We start from the raw sequence: 20,327 nt of genomic DNA on the forward strand, positions 1-20,327 counted from the left end.
ATCATCAGTTTTACAATTCCATGGCATATTTTAAATTAGAAATCCAATTTATCCTTTATTCCTATACATCCATTTCTGTAACTAAAACTGATTTGCAATATACCAATTTTTGCAACGTGGAAAAATCATGAATTCTAGATTTGTAATTCAGGTCTAGAACTTTAACTTTGTCTAATTGTTTTAATGAAATGTAATTTGATTTAATCCGTTAAAATAAAATTTTACGAGTAAAATGATTATTATGCATGTGTCCCAAATGAGATAAAAAAGTGGCGAGATAAAAAAGAAGGAAATACTGATGAGAAAGATGGTAGCCAATATTACTATGACCGAAGCAAGGCCGATCTCGAAGAACTTCCGAGTTCGACAAATTGCTCCATTCTTCATGAGAACACAGTTGAAAGAGCACAATGTATGATTCCAGGTCGAACTATCGATTATATCAATATTTTTCTTCCATGGTTTGCATTTTGCGAGAAGGAAAACTAAGAATTTCCACCTATTCGATACATATTGGAATTTCTATTATATTCTTACTCCTTTTTATCTACCACTGCCAATGAATTTCATTACTTTGCTTATTAGTCAGGAAAAATAACAACAGCGTCTTGAGGATTATTATTATTAACAATAGAACGCTGTTATTATCTGCAACATTATAAAATAATAATAAAATATCGCGCTGATATGTCGATATTTTCTTTTCTCTCTCTTCACGTTCCCTCCCCTTAACACGGAACATTCCCAGAAACGAGAAAAGAATCAAATCACAGCCTTCGGCTGTGTTTCGATCACCACGAAAGAGTCGCAGGTGTCTGTGAGCGATGAGTTTTGCACACCCATGACTCGAGGGTTAACTGTCGAGGAAGCGGTCGTAGTTGCCCTTGGGCGATGTAGGATCCACGTAAGAAACGTCACCTGCATCGTCGTCCGGTCGAAATAAAATTACAGTCGGATCCATTTGTGGGAAAAAGCAGCCACGGGAGGGAAGACGTCGACCGAGATGTACGTTGTCGATTCACCCTCTTCAGCCTCTTTTCGCCACTGTACCTCCTCTGTCGTCATCTATTCTTACGTGGTCTTGATAAAACGATCGACGTGACGAATCGACGCGGATAAACGATGAGTCCGGGAATATCCGCGGATGTTTGCGGAACTGTGTCAGTGGTTCCATTGTCATGGGGCGCTATTACCGGGTCGAGCGTCCTTAAAGCGTTCGTAAAGCGCGGTCTCGTTGTCGTCGTCGTCGTCGGCGTCGTCGGCGTCGACGGTGCCGCGTCGACGTAGCCGCGCGCCGTTATTGACGAGGCGCTGTGACCCGTATTCGGTAACTGCGCGCTCATCTACCTCCGGCGTTTCTCTCCTCTCGTAACTCTCGTCCCGTTGTGCCATCGTCATCCAGCATCATCCTTGGCGTCGTTGTCCATGATTGACAGGGATTTATCGCCGTCTCAACTTCATGCTATCATGTCCGATACTATGTGATTGAATAGTGCGATTCGAGCTCAATTAGGGAAACAGATTTACATGTAAATTGAACGGTTACAGCTCGCAGCGCCCGCACTGCGAGAGAAACTTGTTCAGAAAAGAAGCTCGGCTTATAAAGTACTTATAAATCATTCTCCTCGGTTTAAACATATATTTCACGGTGAGAGTAACGTTTGTGAGGAGAACATCGTTTTCGTTGTCGAATTGCAACTTGAGTGCAACAGTGCTAGCTTTAGATGCAAGGATATAGATTTATCGATCTCTCTGATCATACCCTCGCGGATCCACCGATCGGCGAGCATTCGCGTTTAGCTGGGGAACACGTAGTCTGGAATTTCGATGGGGTTTCAATTGCGAATGCGGCGCATAACGCGATATACGGCACGCACATCGCGACGTCTCAGAATACAAATGTCAGCTCATACTATTCTCAGTTGATCCTACTCGCACGGGTATGGAGCGGAACGTCACGAGGACGTCAGACGGGATGAAACGTGCGAAGGGTTGCGTCCACGGTCTAATCTCCCCTGCGCTTGGGGATAACTCGATTTTACACGTGGACCTCGAGCGTGAGCCTCAGATTAGGGGTCGGTCTTCGCGCGACACTGACCATACGCATGGCCACGCTCATGTCCGTGCACTCGGGGGTCTCCGTTCTCCGGAAGCGCGACCCCTAAAAAGCGCGCGATCCGGCTACATCGCTTTCGCATTAGCCAAAATCGGAATAGCCGGCTGTCGAGTCGTGTTTTCTCTCTTATGCAAAACTGGGCGTTCTTGTTCGCCGATGTGAATCTACATCGCGACGGAATAAGAGGAGCAGAGGGGGAGATCGGGGCTACAGTTACGTGAAAGAGAGCGAGAGAGACGGAAAGGGAGAGTGCAAGCGCGGGAGTGGGCACGGGATGAAAAAGCAGAGTGGTGGCTGCAGGATCACGTGGGCGTGCACCTACGTATCGTCAGCCATCTTGGCAGTTTAAAGGCTTCCCAGGGCTCCCTGTCTCCGGACAAGGATAACTGAGGCATTTCATTTATGTCGTACTTCATAATCGGCTGTGTGGCGACGTTGCTTCCAAAGAAAGACTTTATTTGCGCGGAGGCGTTCACACGAGCAACGTGGACGACAACCCGCTTTTCCACGCCAGCTTTCTTTTATGGGGAGGCTCCATTTATATTTATGTTTATTTCATTGTAGCACAGTGAATTTATATGAGCTTGATGCAAATAACAAAGAAATAAAATGAGTACATTGTAATATTATAAATCCATCGATTTCATGTCGACTTAGTGTAAAATGTACGCCTTATATATCAAAATCTAGAGTTAATAGTATTATAAACCAAGTCCTAACATTTCCGTACGATAGAGAAGAGACGGCAAGGATATTGAGTTTGACCGCGATAAAATGGATTGACGCAAGCTGTTGAGCGAAACGTTAAACGAAATAACGTAATAAAAACAGGTTATACGAAATTCAACGTGATAAAAATGTCTTCCTCGTGATATCTGTACCGCCATTTTCACGTGCTATGGCCACTGTGACGTTCAGCAATCGCAATAACTGCTCTTTATTTATCTCCAGTTTTTCATGTTCTCGCTTTCTCCCTTTTTCCCAGTATATACATATGTACATACATACATACATACATACATAGGTATACATATATCTTTCATGTGCTTTATCGCACCCTAGCTTGGAAATGTCGAGGCTTTCTAGATGTAATGTTGGTTGGTCTATCCGCGCAATTTTCTATCTTCTAACAGCTCAAGATATTCCAGTACTCACTCAATTTTTTGTGACAGCTGACCTATTTCTCTTTTCTTGCACGGACCACCATTTTCGCGTCGCTTACATTTGTGTATACTATTATTAATGATCAATTTAAATTATAAGTTCGCGATATGATTCTCGAAATAATTCAACCAAGAAGAACCAAGAAGAGGAATTAGTATCAGAGGATCGATTTATTGTCTGTGAACGTTCGAAAGAGAAATGCGGCGTGGGGAAACAAATGTTTTCTCTCTCGAGAAAAAAAATCTTCCTACGCTCGTAATACGACGCCGTGTTTTAACAAGAAGAAAGAGCAGAGGGCGCGTAATACAATTAAACCCGCACCACACAACCACACGTACCATTCGATCCTATCTCGTGCTTTCCATCAAGGTTATCTTTGTTCTTCCTTTTCCTCCTTGCCGGCCGTGACGGATCGTGAAACGATCGCCGGAGAACGGTCAGCACGAAAAGGACCATCATCCAGAATTGTGCCAAGTAATAAACTGCCGTTGTATCTGCCATCTCGGTCGATTTCTCCCAACCGACCCTCGCTGCCCTGCTCCCTGTCGAGTCTTCGGTACATAATCCGAAAGACTCGAGGTTTGCTCGTGCAGGAAATAGCTCGACCTTGACCTTTAAACGCCGTCCCACGATCTCTCGCTTAAGAGTGTCCCGAGGTGGCAGCAGCGCCGGGAAGGGTAGCTCCAACCCCTTTATCGATTCCTCCATGCTCTCTCGAGGACCCCTCGCAGAACTGCGAAAGACGCAGTTTTTAATGGTTTCCACGCCGAGTGCCGGGAGCGTTATGAAACTATAAACCTTCCGCGTGGCGAAAAAGGGGTAAAAAGAGGCAATCAGACTAACGAAGTTCCGTCCGATGTTCTTGGGGCCATTCCAAGTGTTGTAAAGTAACGCAAAGTTGCCTTTATCGCAGATTTGCATTCTCGTTTCTTTCACTGAAGAAGCGCGCCTCGTTAAAAGTGACGAGGTGCGGTGTCTAGCTCAATATTATATAAATGTAATTGAAATTTTTAACAAGAATATGATTCTTCGAATAAAAATAAGAGCAATAAAAGTAATTTTGAAAAAATAAATATATAGTCGTGATAATAATTCTTTATTTTTTTATCGTCATATTCCTTTCTAATATCTTTTTTCGAATCGTCATTGTGAAACAATTTCTACAATTTGCTAAGAAAGAATCATAATCACATTTGTCATTCTCGTCCGATAATCAGATAATGTACAATGTGGCATCTCGTGATGCGCGGATCTAAAACCTGCCGGCGCGATAACTTGACCACAAGCACGGAAATTCAATTCGGTTTGCTTGAAATATCGCCGGCATTCGAGCTTCAATATTTTATCAGTTTCAACGGCGCGCAGCGCTCGTTGAACAGTCACCACTTAATTTGCACACAGGAACTATGCGGTGCATCCGTTATGCGCATAACTAAACCGTTCGCACTTGCATCTAGTGACGATGCAGGCCAAAGTGTTATCCCGGAAAGTTTGCCAATTAATCCGTGCATTCCGTCCAAACGTAATGCAGTACGAGATCACCGATAACATTATCTTGCGTAAATACCGGCGATGTCCGACAAATACGTTCGCAATTCCGTGCATATCGAGACGCTGTTTGTCATTACGCAATCTAAGTCTTTTGTTTTCAGAAAAATCAGCAATTAATTTTGCGCTATCTTAAATTTGCTACTAAAAAAGATTATTGGACATAACATTCTTGAAAGATTATGATACATATTTAAAATCTCGATGAATCATTTGACTTTTATCAATGTTATATTAAAAGGCAAGATTATATTTCATATAACATATTTAGGTGACATATTCTCAGGTTATATATTTAGCTTCTTTTAAAGGTTTTCTATTCTCATTAATTTTTTGCAAATACGTTAATCATAGTAGACTCACCAGGATAAGTCTGCATAGTTTATCGCAGAAAGTAGAGCCGATTGCGCGAATCATGAATAATATCGGAATAAACGTGAGTATAGCTGCGCGCGGTTGGTTTATTACAAGGATCTCTTTGAAAAAAAAAAAGGTACGCGGAGAAAGAGGGAAACGACGACAAAGGAGGAAATTTGATGGCGGAACCGCGAACACGACCGTCCACGGTAATGGGCCTCAACGCTCGTTGTTATAATAATCGTTGAGTTTCTTTATGGTAATGCGAGTATTGTCGAGAAGATTGTCATCTTGGCCTATGACTTCCTCATTGGGAGGCTGCCCACGTCCGGCAGTGAATCTTTGGCGTGCCTACAATCTCGTCGTAAATAAGCGGGTGTTATACGTCCCGCGGTGACACACGATGACGTCGGTAACGTATTCCAGGCGGGATGTTGCGGTACGCCTTTTGGTAATTGAAATTTGTATGGATATTAATCTTTGCAACATCGAAAAGCTCTTCTTCACCCTCCGTGTATCAAACGAAAAAAAAGCAATTGGATCTAATTCTTTTTTTATGATCTTTACTTTTATTGCTCGTTACTTTTATTGCTGTATCTACCCTCGAAGTCACGCCCACGCAAATCAGACTACACTCCGTCCAAATATTACGTTTGGCCGAAGTATTTTCTTTTTTTTTTTGAGATATTTGTAGCAGCAGAACGGCGAAGATGCTGAAACCGACATTCGCAGTCTCCCCTATTGCCTGGAGACGCATTCACCGCCCTACTCTCATATCTTTCTCCCCGGTATTTTCTCTCAGATATACCCGCCAGTGACCCAATTCTCGTCGGTAGGCAGACCGCTATACCGCATATCGCACAACCATCGCCCGTGGCGGTGCGATGTGAGAAGGGTGTCCGTGCTGTCTCCTCGCGAGGGCGCTTTCCCAGCGAGGAAAGAGAGAAGAGGTAGCTCTCGATGCGGTCGTATCGCGGGATCGAGGAGCAGGGCAGGCTTGTATTAAAGGTAATCCCTTTTGTGGAGAAGATAGAACGAAACGGCTCCTTGCGGATTAATATCCAAGAACGTATTTATAAGCGGCCATATCGCCGCGAATTCTTCTCTGGAAGGGAGAAAAAAGCCGCGGAGATTAAACCCTTGTTACGGAGAACAATTCCTTCTCGTACTCGCTGCATTTAGTCCACGTCATTGGCAGCGACCGGATGCTGGATTGAGGGGGACTGAGCGTTGCGCGAGACTGAAGGAGCAATCCGGGACATTACGGAATGCTTATTAAATCGTAATACGTACGAATGCATAATGCAACGCGGCCTCTCAGATTAAAGAGTTGAGCATTGGCGAAAGTAACGTCAGCACTTTAGCTTAAAGAAGTACGTAAACAGGATTAAGCTTATTTTTATTGAAAGCGTGTGTTTTCTCACCATCTGCTGCTAAATCTGATTCTGGAATAAGTTTATCGGATTGCGCGCCGGCCGCATCCGTAATATAATTTTCCCACTGAACTAGGTCAAAAATGAAAAATTCTATCAGATCAAGGAGCAAGACGTTCCAAGGAATTTATTACGATCGGCTTCCCGAATGGACTACCTTCGGGATTTAATAAAGGTAAGGCGCCATTTGTACCAACTATACCATTAAATACGACGGTCGATTGATTTATCGATGAAAGAACGCTGTTAAAGGACTCGCGTTACTTCCGCCACGGCCTCTATCTTTATGATTTTCCATTTGCCGATATTATATTTGGAATGCGACCGAATTATCGATTTGCCGTTAAAACCTGACAACTGAAACGTCCTCGGCGTTAAACGACATTATTAAATCAACTCTGTAGGAAGCAATAATAATGGATCTTGTACGTTACCTCGCGTACCGACTAATACATGAAGCTTTACATGATAACACTGATCCATCGGAAATGTTATATACTGTAATGTGCTGTAGAACGTGATAAAGTGATTTCAAAAGGGAATTGATTAAATTCGACGACAGCAAGTTCAATAAATATCTCTTTTATTAATCATCGAATATAATACTGCAGCACAAAACATTTATTAATGTTATCTCGTTACAAGAAAACAGTTCGAGTTAAGTTGCGTAATCGTTTTCTAAGCACAAGAGTTGCGTTAGTTCAATAATAAATCACTAGAAACAATGGAGATGCGACGTGCGACAATGAAGATGACTGCACGACTATCTCGTTTAATTAATTCCTTAATTAACCAAAACAGCACGTGGTAATGGGACACGTGTGTCGTTCCATACATGATTTCATTCCTAATTCACGGGGATGAGGGGCCGCGATTTTCTTGAGAAAGCTATCGACAAATTCACGGGGCATGCCGCAGGAGGATATCCGCGAGTGCCATCGGAAATTTTGCAGCCGATTGTGCATGACCTCCTCGCAGCAGGTTCACGCATAGGAATGTCTCTCGCACGTGTACTCCACGCATATTCCGTCCCACGTATTTGTACACGTCGCGTCGTTACCACACAACGCATACTACCGTACGCGTTCGTACTAACGAGATATTTCATAATGGCGGATTGGCGGAGGTACAGGCCCAGAACGGTTCTCTAATCACCACGGCGACGGCAATTAATCCCGGCATGCGTGGGCGGCAGAAGCACCAGCAGCCGCCAGGCCGAGCTTCCATTTATGGCGTCTCGAAATTAATTTCTCGCCCGGTGCCGCGATCGGCGCCGTAACCGACGTCGACGCCGTTCTTTCCCGCGGAATTTCATTCCCGTTCCCGTCCGCGATTCAATAAATCGCGTCCGTCGCGTAATTGCGCGCGTTCTCTCGTCAGGCAATCGGCGAATCGCGTGCAATCGAAAAATTTCGTGCCCACGCGCCAATTGACGAGGTCAAATTGGCAGCGGCGAGCTGAAATTGCGGCCGTTTGACGGCCGCACGAGAAGAGCTTCGCGCGCGAAAGATCATCGGTAATTGTAAATTAAAAGAGGAAACGCTCGCAACTCTAGCTTGATTCCTCGCGACTCGGAGCTGATCGCCGAAGTAATTTCGCCACGTCGTCGATTTTCCATCCAGGACGAATTTAACTACACGCACGAGCGCGTTACGTCCCGGAGATTCGCGAGTCGCTTGGAAACATGGGCGGATCCCACGTCGATCTCTCAGCTCGTTGTTCGCCCCATGCTTGGGGTTTAGCGAGGGTACCCCTTTACGAGCCCCGTCAAGGAGCCCGACTCGTCGCATCGAGTTTCGAAACTCATCGTCGTCACGTCGGCCGAGTCCTCTCGTTGGTTGGAGAGCAATCGAACGACGTAGCTTTGCGACCTATCCCGCTTCCGGAATCGATAAAATTCATTTGACGTTCGGTGCACGACAGCGATTACGCGAGCTTACGCGTGATGGAAAGCAAACTTTGAGGCTGAAACGAATCGTTTTTACTAATACTCCCGCAGAGGAAGCTGCGCGGTCGAAGCGATGTGCCGGCAAACGGTGAGAACGGCACTGAGATTTTCTTTCAATTTCTGTTCTAATAATGAGGAAAACGCGTGTATAATTATAATATGATTTTATTTGATGTGCCTCTCGATACTTTGCCACTTTGAAACAAAGAAATGGATTTACGCAATTTACATCATAATAATTATAGATTTTTAATATTTTTACAATTAATAAAAACACTGTTAATTATTTCGCAGTGAGTATTACGGACTCATCTCATGGCATCGAGAACTTACGGTGCATTAGGGTTCGGCCGTGCGGTACCGCACTCTTGGCACTCGACTGCGGAGCACGCGCGAGTGCGGTATTCCCTCTAATCCGGCCGGCACGACAAGGATTCGCGCGGCGTTTAATCGAGTCGAGTGTCGCACCTGTATCGACGTTCGTGTACCGACTCAATCTGTTTCGCTTCAAGCCCGGTGTTAAAACTGATACAACATTTAGCGTTGAAATAACGCGGCGCTGTTCGATCGAGCTCGACGAGTCACGTTGCACACCGAACGCGAGTCGCTCCGATGTGCGGCCAGCAACAGCAACACCAATACCAACGCCAGTGTCACCGTGTCGGGGAGAAGCCTTGACCCGTTGTAATATGAGTGACCGACGCTAGAGCAGTTCCGGGCAACTCCGTGACGAAGGAAACGGCGGTTACGCGCGATAGTTCCATAACGGGTTCCCTCATGAACACCATGAACGTTATTGTCGAGCTTCCGTGATGACAGACTCGCGATTCTTGGTACCTGAATTTCCACACTTACAGACTCGCATCTACCTGCGAACGCGGAAATAAATAAAATCTTAAAAATTGTGTCAATGAGACTATCGCAAGAAGCAAGAAACAAATCATCCATTCAAAATAAAATTTAAAACATTTTGTCAAATCATCCATTCAAAATAAAATTTAAAACATTTTGTCAAATCATCCATTCAAAATAAAATTTAAAACATTTTGTCAAATCATCCATTCAAAATAAAATTTAAAACATTTTGTCAAATCATCCATTCAAAATAAAATTTAAAACATTTTATCGATCTCTCTCTCTCTCTCTTTCGCTTTCTTGTTCTCTCGCTCTCTCTCTCTTGCTGTTTAACCCGTTCGCTATATTTGGTGCTGTCGTGAGAGAGGGACGGAAGCTTTCCTTCGCGAAGCTTTTCAGAGCTTTCCAAAGGAAATGTCAGGCTACAATCCTGCGGCGCATCGGTTAGTACGGCGGTGTTTTCGCCAATGGCTTTGCTCGGCGAGCCCCGGGCTGCCGCCCGGCTGTAATCCCAAATGTCAGAGTTCAGTATAGCGCTGATCAATATTGCCTCTTCGAGCAACACTTTGAAGGATACGTTTCTTTTATGTATCGTGGGGATATAACGGCCGATCATGGTTCGCTTATGCTCGTAGCGGTAATATATTGTACAGTTGAGTTTTCTGCGGCTTCATAACGGCATGGATCGTGATGATACGTCGTTCGAATCCGCAGGAAATAATCGCCGCCATTACGGGACGTAAATCAAGGCACAAAGGACCCGCGGAAATTAAGGAAGTTTCGTAATTACGCCACAGGCCGCTCGCTAGTAAATTTATACACGAAAGCCACCGCGCTGCTATGAGTCTATGTGAAAACAGATCTGTAATTCTCATCTAATCGATAATATCGTGGATAAATGACAGTCAAGAAATATGTGAGGACTTGACGGAATAGAATCTTTACGATGCTCATAAAATTATATTGGAAAATTATATTTCAGAATAAAGAAATATTGCAGACTATAATTATCGAGTAATTATCACAAGAATAGATCATAATTGAAATACGTCCTTCATACTTTAGTATCGATTAAGGAATATCATGAAAAGAAGTTTTCTACGTAATTATGGCAAGAAATTAGGTTAATAAGGAATTAATTATATTCTCGAGAAATTTTGACTGAACTATAAGCCATCAACTAGACGATAATAAAGTAATTAAAATCTTAAGCAGCAAGAGTTCTGTTTCTCCAATCTCCCAAAATTTCGTTAATAGAAACTTGAAAGTATATAGACACGAGATTTTCTCAATGGAATTTTCAATCAACAACAATTTACAATAATCAGTAATTCAACAATCCCATAAATGAGATACATGTTCATTAATGATAATATAATATAAATAAATCAATTTTTTAGTTACATCGAGATGGAAATTATGAAAACCGATTGGGGATACTCTATTTGGCGTTGACAAATATTCGCGCAAGATCGATGTAACTCTTGCCGTAGAACAAACAAATAATTAACGACCATTCGCGGTGGTATTTACGTGCCCGTATTTATCGCAAATACATTGATCCATCGTTGTGACCAAATCCGGCAAGGAAATCAGATTATATTGGTTCGCGATTATTATAAATTCATTCGACAGTCTATGGTATTTTGGAAGTGAATTAATGGATACAAGTGAATTAAATCGATACACAAGTTCATTGAGGACAACGCAACAATGCCTCTACTCTGCTGTCAAGTAACCCGCCACATCTCAGGAAAACACGTGCCGCAAGCGTTCATGCTAATCTTATTAAATCACGATGAAGCGCGACGAGACTAGCTTGCGTTGCGGTCGTGTACGCGCTGGTGCGAAATCGCTGACCGCGGGAAGAGAATGTCCGCGATCTCGTTCCGCAAGCAAGGACGAGGTCGCGAGCGCGACCTAATCTTTCCTCTCTCTTGCTCTTTCCCTCTCCCTGCTTTGCCCCAACCGCGTTACACGCGAGCCACCCCTAACGGGGCTCGCTTCCGCTTCCCGACACGAAGGAGGCCTCTATATACGTGTACACGCGGAGCTCCGGAGTGCAGGTGTACCCCCGGGCCGCGTTGCACCGTGAGTGCATCGTGCCTGCACCCTCCCCGAAGCCAGAAAGAGCGCGAGCGAGACACCAGGGCGATCGGGTGGTGCCGCGGTACCTGATCGTGGGTGGCAACACGAGGGAGGGAGACAAACGGGGTGGGAAGGGGTTGAAAAGGAGAGGGAGAAGGGGAGAGGGAATCGACGAAGGTTGAGCACGGGAGGCACCGTCGAGGATTCGCTTCCGTGTCCCAGTAGCACTAATGACCGCCATCCTACCCCTTTGTGCCTCCCGTGCCCCACCATTGCGCCCTTGCCCTCTTCCCACCACTGAGCATCGTGCCCCACCGCGCGGCAACGCCTCTTCCCCTCCGCACCTCCCCTTCTCTTCTCCTCCCCCCGCGCATCTCACCGTGCAACACACATCCAGGATGACTTGAATTACGTCACAACACGGAGATCGTGCCACCTGCACCCCTCTTTCCCCTTATTCCCTCCTCGCCGCCCTCTCGTTCTTCCATTCGTCCCTTTCTTCCCTCCTTCTCCTCTCTCTCTTCGTCCTTCCGTTCTCCCCCAGAAAGGCACCTATCGTTTTACCTCTACGGACCCGACTCCCCCGCAACCCTCCTTCCCCCCGTCCCCGCCGCGGTGGGCACCCAGCGGCAGGACCATATACCACGATATGTGCTCTATATATCTATGCCGCTGTAGCGGCCAGCACTCGACAAAACCGAGGGGGAGCCGCCAGTCTCCGCTGGTACACCGAGCTGCGTGTTACTCTTCCTCGTTCACGTACGCGCTTTCATCGCAGGCTCAGAGATAATCGACAGGACAGGAAAGAATCTGCCGAGAGAGACCGAGAGAGAGAGAGAGAGAGAGGCATACACGCACACGAAAAGCTCCACTCTCGTCCGTACGATACCGTTTCGGCGGCACACGTTTGCGTACGCGCGCGCACGCGGGGCATACATGCGTACAACACGCGTGTAACGGGCCCGGGATCCCTAGGATACCTCGTAGAGACGCGCGTGGAGGAGCACCGCACCGCAGGGACGGATTACAGGGACGCGTTTGTGGGTGCTCGAAGCGGCAAAAAGCACCGAGGAGTAACACGTACAGGTGTGTATCCATCGCCGCGCGCTAGAGCGCACGTGTCGCACTGACGAGCAACGTGTGCACGCTCGTGACCGCGCTCGCTCCGCGTGCCGCTCCGTGTCGCATGCGTGTGCTTGTGTGTGCATACGCGTGTGTCAAGAAAGAGGGGAGGCGACATAGAGGCAGAAGTGCTGAGTACCTCGCGGAGGTAAACGAGAATTTTTCCAACACCTTCCCTACCGCGTCGGGGCTTTTCCACTACTCTTTTTCCGACGGTCTCTTTAATCGACGTGCGTCGAGTGTCAGCACATACACGCGCGCGCGCGCGCGCGCGACTTCGCTGACGTTAGCTGTTCGTTCGATCGATGTCATAGTCGGTGAATGTCATCTTCTTTGTTGTCTTAATTAATCATTGATAACATTATATTAATGGTTTCTTTTTAATTACGTTGGAATTATTGCCAGGCGAAGTGAAAGTTCACAGATCTCGGCGATTGTTTTCATTCTTGCACGTGTCGTGGATTATTCTTTGGAAAGTTACACTCTCACTACTGCTAGACACGATTTATAAAAGACTTTATACAGCTGCGATGTATAGTTTCGTCCGATCAGTCAATCGACTGTAATCTTTGACCTTTAAATGACTGAGAGCACGAACCATTGTACGTTGCCTCGTTGATCGTCAACATTTTCACTCGTTTCTGCAAATTCTGTTTCTTGCTAAATGCGGTCCTAAAGGTAGCATAAATCGCTTCAAGAATCATCCTTGAGGGTTGCATCGGGTCCAAGCGCATAATATACGATAATCGCGGGTTAAGATGAGACGACCGCGGGTCAACCTGCAGAGTTGGTTCTAAGGTGCGAGATCATCATGTGTGTCTGTGTCACACAAAAGACACATACACACAAATGTTAACTCGGTAACGTCGGGCTTGTGTGTTCCACGATCGTCGCCAGGCCTAACCGTGGAGTGAGTGTGCCTCTTTAAAGACGTGAGTAACACGCTACGCGTTTCAACCTTGTCACTCCGAATCCATCATCGTGACAATTACGCGGTGAATTGGAATCCTTGCCCCATAAAAGACGATCCTTTCACCTGCAATTTTCATACGTTTCCCAAAATCGCAGAAATTTAATTATATATTTTAGATGAAGATACACAAGAAAATACCAATATAGAAGTGATAGGTCTCGTTAAATTGAATAACTTTTGTCAAGTAATCTACTTGAAAAGTATTTCAAAAAAATATATCTCGAAAACGAATAAAAAATAAATCGTAAGGATTAAAATTTCTTTTTATTACAACAAATGTTTAACACGGCGATTACTTGTTACACTTACCTCATTGCTTCTAACGCCTCAAAGAGCCATCGTTGGCCACTAAACTCAAAAGTTGTTTCATTTAAAATCTACCACCTCTTTAGTCGTTACGTTTTGAAAATGCTACATGTGTATATAAATCTTTGCTGACGATGGTATTGAAAAACATGTATACCTTGTATGATACGTTTTCGAAAAACAAAAATAACTAAGATTAACTAGTTAACACGTGTTCACACACAATTCTTTTAGATGCCCGTGGGTTTTACGGCGGCTCATGTCATTCGTTTCAAACAACCTGTCGAGTCGTCGCGTTGCTTAATGGATATCGCTCGTATCGTAAAACTGTAATTAGCTTCTTCGGGTGCATCCTGCACCCTTTTGCTTTCGTTTACTTTGACTTTGCTCGAGTACGTCCTGTGTAAAGCTCGCTGCTACGGGGTGCAGCGCGGCTTACCCTCTCGCATTAAATGTCTCGTAAATATTGACTTATAGTCAAGTGAGCGTAAGGATCGGATCGTTATTTGCGTTTTTACGAGTGTTTAGCCGTCGACAGCTGTAATTTGTGTCGCTCATAGCTCATACTTGCATTGCGTACTACGCATGTACCTTATCTTTTTGTTTATGGCAATCCAAAGTCGTAGTTGGTGATCCTTTCTGGAGACATTACGCCTGAGATACAGTGTATATTTTATTACGTGAGATGGCGTTATATCTCACTGCACTCGGTTAACAGGATGATATAAGCCACATATCCCATTTCTTGAAATATGAGAGGTTTCATGAGAGCAGCAATAAGATGGAGACATCATGTTACAATATTTTATCATATAATCTTAAACAAAAATTGAACGGTATTCCGAAACTTTACCCGTCACAGCGTAGCGCCAAGCGTCAAGCGCCTTTACAACGTACAAATCGTATTTTTAGTTGTTTTTATTTATTTCCTCTAATTTATTTTCATAGCTTGTAGCATTGTTGCGCTCGGTTTGTGCAACTAGCTTAATGGTAGCGATTAACAAAACTAGTTTATGTCACAAAACGATCTGATGACACAATCTCTCAGTTGATACACCACTTTCGCGATTCGTATCTATCTCGAGATCGTGATGCGATCTCTGGTCGCGTTCGTGAACAGCTGATTTAAATTTGGCATCGGCACGCTACCGAGATTCGTTGTTGCCGAACGCTCCGTGTCAAAGATTGCGCCTCTCCGCTTTTGCCTGTCAGGTGTTGCAACTGACCCAGATTCCGGTTAATTTACCAATGGACTGTCTCGCGCAAATATATCCTGCAGCAGCTGCGAACGATTTCGCAAGACCGACGAAATTGCCGTAGGTTTTCGCGAATCGATATCGAAGCTTGGATCAACGATATAAATCTCGACAATCTTGTCGACAATCGAACGAAAGAGCAAAGCGCGATCAACTAATTCGTGTGACATTTGACGTTCCGTCAGATTAATATTTGATGAAGCTTGACCTTTTCCTCTCAACAGGATCGTGCAGAACAAGCGAACTTGGATTCGCGAATTTAAAAAAAAATCAGTACCAAGAAATTTTCTATAAAATGACATATTTAGACAATATCTCGTTGTCGTTTATCAAATTTTTTTACCAAAATTACACGTGTAATTACGGAAGTGGGTTACTGAGACAATTCAGTCTCCTCCTGAAATCGTTCTCCTCGCTCCAAAGTTGTTTTTTTAATTACCACTAACGTTACGTCACTCGACCGACAACGTTGCCACGAGGAACTCCTCCACTGTTCAAAGTCAACTTTACATCTGGTGTGCATGTGGCATTTTCTCGCGTTTGAATGCAAGAAAAGATGCGAAAGAATGGCACGATCCGGGAAAATGTCGAGGCAACACAATTAATTGTCAGTTAAGTAATTACAATTACGTAGTTCCACCGGAGATCGTGTTTGCACGTTGTCGTCGTCTCTCTGCAAAACAGAGAGAATTGAGCAACGACGTATGCGACAAACCTGTCGTGTTGAATCGACTTTTTAAACGAATCGTTGAATTGCTAGCGACATAATGAATTCCACAGTTTTACTCGCTGAACTGCACATGCATTTCCGTTCTCGAAACTTAATTAATTTTGCTCAATAAAATACGAAGAACTATTCGAAACTCGTGCTGCTATATAAATCGTAATTAATTTTTATTTTATATTCTAAATAATATTAAATAATATTACTAAATAATATAAATAATTATCTTAAATTTTAATTTTTGGACACATCCTCATTATCTCAAAAATCTTATCAAACTTATGATTAAAATCGTATCCTATCTGTCGAATGGCACGCGTGTGAAATATTACGTGGCAATTACATTTTAATCTCTATTGTACAATAAATTCGCGCGCGAAATGTTTTCGACATAAAATCGATACAAAATGCTCGCGGCGACTTTTATTCTTTCGCGCTCCTTTTTGTTTATTCGCGCTTGCCTCTTTTGCACCCATGCACTCACACATGCGCGTACACCTGCGCCTTTGCACACCATGTGGATTTTACATACCAAAGGCTCGTCCGCTCGTGGAATGTCGCCCGACCAGAGACACGATCGTTTGAACTTGCCTCAGTCAATTATACCTCGACACAGTGTTTCTCGTCACCCTCCCCGTGCCGTTTCCTTCTCTTTCTCTCTTTTTTTGTCTCATCTTATTCCTCTCGTTCCTTCTTTGTACTTCTCATATGCGCAAGTTCGCATAATCGAACGAACGAACGAACGACGAGAGCGTTTGCAAATTGCGCGCATTACTCGCGTATCTGCGGTTGTGTGTACGTGTGTGTAATGTGCCATCTTCTTCTTCTTGCACGTGTTTAAAAACAAAAGTTGAAAATACGGTCATTATCGTCGTTATGAAAATGGCTATGCCTGTTCAAGGTTGGTTACAGTAAAACGCAGTGCAGACGGCGAACTCGGTAAAACAACCAAAAGTATTGAATGTCAACGAGATTATCTACGATTCCTCAGACTGAACACCGCGATGACCCATGACACGAGCGAATCGTGATATTTCGTGGTGGGAGAACAGTATCGGGCGTAATCCATGTATTTTCAACGGCGTCTGCGGACCCTTGAAACTTACGTAAGCGTAGACGTTACATTTTCTGAAGAACAATTCTCTCACGGTTGATTTAACTTTCCCATTATCAATGTCAAGGGGCCAGTACTCGGAAGTTACGTAAGTTAATCCGCATTACTCCCTCATATATATATTTACGCGCGTACGGAAGTTCGCGCAAAACGCGAATAAGTAAGCTCAGCTTTTTCAAGAATATCCGTCGAGACGAAAGAGCCCGTTTTACACTTAAGGGCGACGAGTAAACGAGTGAACTTTATATCGGGGTCGCTACTCGCGATCTCGGTATCTTCTTTTCCCCGACTCGCAAACATTATTTATACTTTCGCTCCGCTTCTTCGACGTCTGCTGCATTTAACATGAAAGCTAGCGATATTGAGGCATGGTAATGCACCTATCGATCGGTGCTGCGGGGGAAAGAGAGAAAGACGGAGCGTCGATGCTTCCCGGGACCGAGTCCGGGCAGCGCGCGCGTACTTGACACGTGAAAAATTGCACGGCGGAACGGCGGACGCGATCGCGTCGATTCTCCATTCCATCGCACGGGTGTGTGTTGGTCGGGTCTATCGGGGCGAGGAGATCGAGGAATAAAGGAAGATAATCGACTCCTCGTGGGCGTCGCGTCGCCCGGACGACACGAGTGTGACATACGGCGCGGCGGATTGCGTAACGCCGTTATCTCGGCGTCGTTATTACGAATGTACGTACGCGAAGTTACGCGACGTCAAGCGGTCGATACATCATCGCGCGCCTAATTGGAAAACGTATTGGTCTGCGAAAACGAAACGGCGCTCGGTAATAGTGCCGATTCGCTCCGCGCGCCACTCGCGGATAATTCTGTAATAGTACACGGCGCGCGATCACGTGATGACGTGCTCGTTTGAGCGAATTCAAGGTTCCTCGTGGCTCGCCGCGCTATTGTGGGAGAAACTACCTCGATATTCGAGTTCCCGACAGAAATGCGTTGGTTGTAAGCTCTCTCAAAATAAATCTTTCGGAGGTACTTTAAAATGGGGTAATACTTGACGGAACGCCAGCAATGAGCGTCGTAGGCGCTCATTTTCAGAGGCGATGGCGATGATTTTATTTTGTTACTTGATGACTTTACGCCGTATTAATGGATCATTTATCATTATTATGTTCGATGGATTACCTCACAAAGAAGCTTCATGGAAAATGATTGATAGTCCATACGAACAGTTGCACGTATTGTTTACATATAACACGTCGCATCGTAATTGTAAATTTTTAATTTATTTGCCTTTTAAGTAAACGATGCATTTCGCGATGTACGGCGAATCTTGATGCCTCGAAAAGTAGATTCAAATAACTTCCACAGATCCTAAAAACGTCAGATCAGATCGCTCTTTCCGCGCGCTCCTCCTCCGGCGAGAACCGGGTCCTACGGGACCCGATTCGTTCGCGTTTTGCACGGAATCGGAATTGAAACCCGCGTGTTCCGATGCGGAAGGGCAGAGCGGACGGGAGGGTGAATTATGTGCAGGTAGCGGGGGAGGTGAGGAAGGGGGCACGCGCGCGGGAACGGGAAGCGAAGAAATCACGGGACGTTCCGTCGCAAGTGGAGCAATAGCGGCGGGTTTCCGGGACGGGACGAGCGTTCCGCGCGCGAGCGAACGCGACACAATCGATCGGCGACCTAATCGATTCGATACTCCCACGCCCGTTCCGATCAGTTGGCCGCACACGAGTTACACAAGAGGCCCCGTGATTGGTCGCGCGGCGCTCTTCGTTTTCGTTTCGGCGTCGTCTATCGCCTTTTCCGGCAAGCCATAATTTTCGAGCGCGTTTTAGAGTCGCTGTTCGATCGTCGCCAGGACAGGGGGAAGAGAGGGAAGGAAGAGGAAGGGGAGGAGGAAGAGGTCGATATCCACGCGAATTTATGGTGGCCGATATTTTGCATCACCTGCACGAAATCGGCGAGCGTGTACGGCGCGTCGGACAAAATAGCACCGCTTTCAGCTGACCGACCACCGCTCTCGTTATTTATCCTGGCACAACGTGTGTTTCATCGCGCAGCAGCCCGCGATACCACCGCGTCCTCGAACAGTCCCGCGACGTGTTCGCGAACCGCCTCTTTGAATCGACGACGTTTTTCCAGATGAAAGACAACGATGCGAAACGGGAAATAAACTGAGACGAGCAACCGAAGGCACAATGCGTTCGGAAGAATGATCAATCGATCAACTCTACTCGTTCCTGAAAAAGATATTTTTAGTTGTACAAATAGTCGTAAAGCTATCGATATTTTACGATATGTCAATTTCATATCCAATAATGACTGCTAATAGTCGGCGTTATCATCGCGACATGTTTGACTGATTCACGCACAGGGTTTAATTGGAACATGTTGTGATTGACAGCACATCTTGCTCTGTCTTTACATAAAACATTATCGAATCGAGACATAATGTCTAACACTACACGTGTCACTAATAGAAAGATGGCACATTGAAGCACAATTTTCATAGAAATTTTCGATGTGTTAATCGAAAGCCAAGTGGCGGTAAACGTGTTAATTGACTCGCCTAGACTGATAGACGCGATATCTTTCGCTGATTTTTACATATAATAGCGCAACGCACGATAACAAAAAGTTGTGTTTTATAGTAGAATCTTTAATCTAATTAAAGCCACTCGCGCAGAGCCCTGCAAATCATAATTGTTTCATGCGCATTAAGCTGATATTCGCGCGCGCGCATTGTTTTATCAGCACGTGATCAAAAAAAGCCCATTTCAATCGAGAAACGACTAGATTCTGTGAAACGTTCGCGGAAGAAGCAGAACATGTTCCAGACAACGAGGACGTGGCAATTTCACTCGGATTTACCTCTCGCGCGAACAATTTGCACGCGTTGCTCGCAAAATCGAACGTTGCTCGCACATTTCCGGCGAATGTAAAAACGCGCAAGTCGGCGAACGTGCGCGTATACATATATGCGTGCACGCGTACGTGTTCATGTTAATTTCTTGTATAAATAAAGGACTTATCTGCATGGCGCACTCTCGTGTCTGCCGTTATGACAGCCTTGCTGCGGTTGACACGGGACAAATCGACGATGTTAATAAGATCGACCGTGTCATCTGATGACGAAACGTCAATACGAATTATTTTAATGATCTCTTGTTGTTTAATCGATATTCGCATTAGCAACGTTACCCGATAAACTTATACATTCACCACGCATAGCCGTGACGTGAATCGCCAAACTATTCTTTTCCTTCGCGTACGTTTGAGTTTATTCTGGACACTGCATGTTTCCACAGGTCTACATGAAACATTTCACGGAATCTTTTTTCCTCGTCGCCTCGGGACTTG

The 20,327-nt window shown here is 45.0% G+C and overlaps 1 protein-coding gene across 2 annotated transcripts in view; it reads left to right on the forward strand.

The window, feature by feature from the left end:
* The first annotated feature begins 12,193 nt into the window (after positions 1-12,193).
* Positions 12,194-20,327, forward strand: part of LOC105277066 (protein Tob1) — a 73,128-nt gene continuing 64,994 nt past the window's right edge. The window contains exon 1 of one of the 2 annotated variants that reach the window (XM_011335207.2): positions 12,194-12,779. The gene's annotated coding sequence lies outside the window, so the exon portion shown is untranslated. The remainder of the gene's footprint in view (positions 12,780-20,327) is intronic. The other variant, XM_011335206.2, reaches the window with a different exon arrangement.

The sequence above is a fragment of the Ooceraea biroi genome, chromosome 3 (genome assembly GCF_003672135.1).
Source record: "Ooceraea biroi isolate clonal line C1 chromosome 3, Obir_v5.4, whole genome shotgun sequence".
Lineage (NCBI taxonomy): Eukaryota > Metazoa > Arthropoda > Insecta > Hymenoptera > Formicidae > Ooceraea > Ooceraea biroi.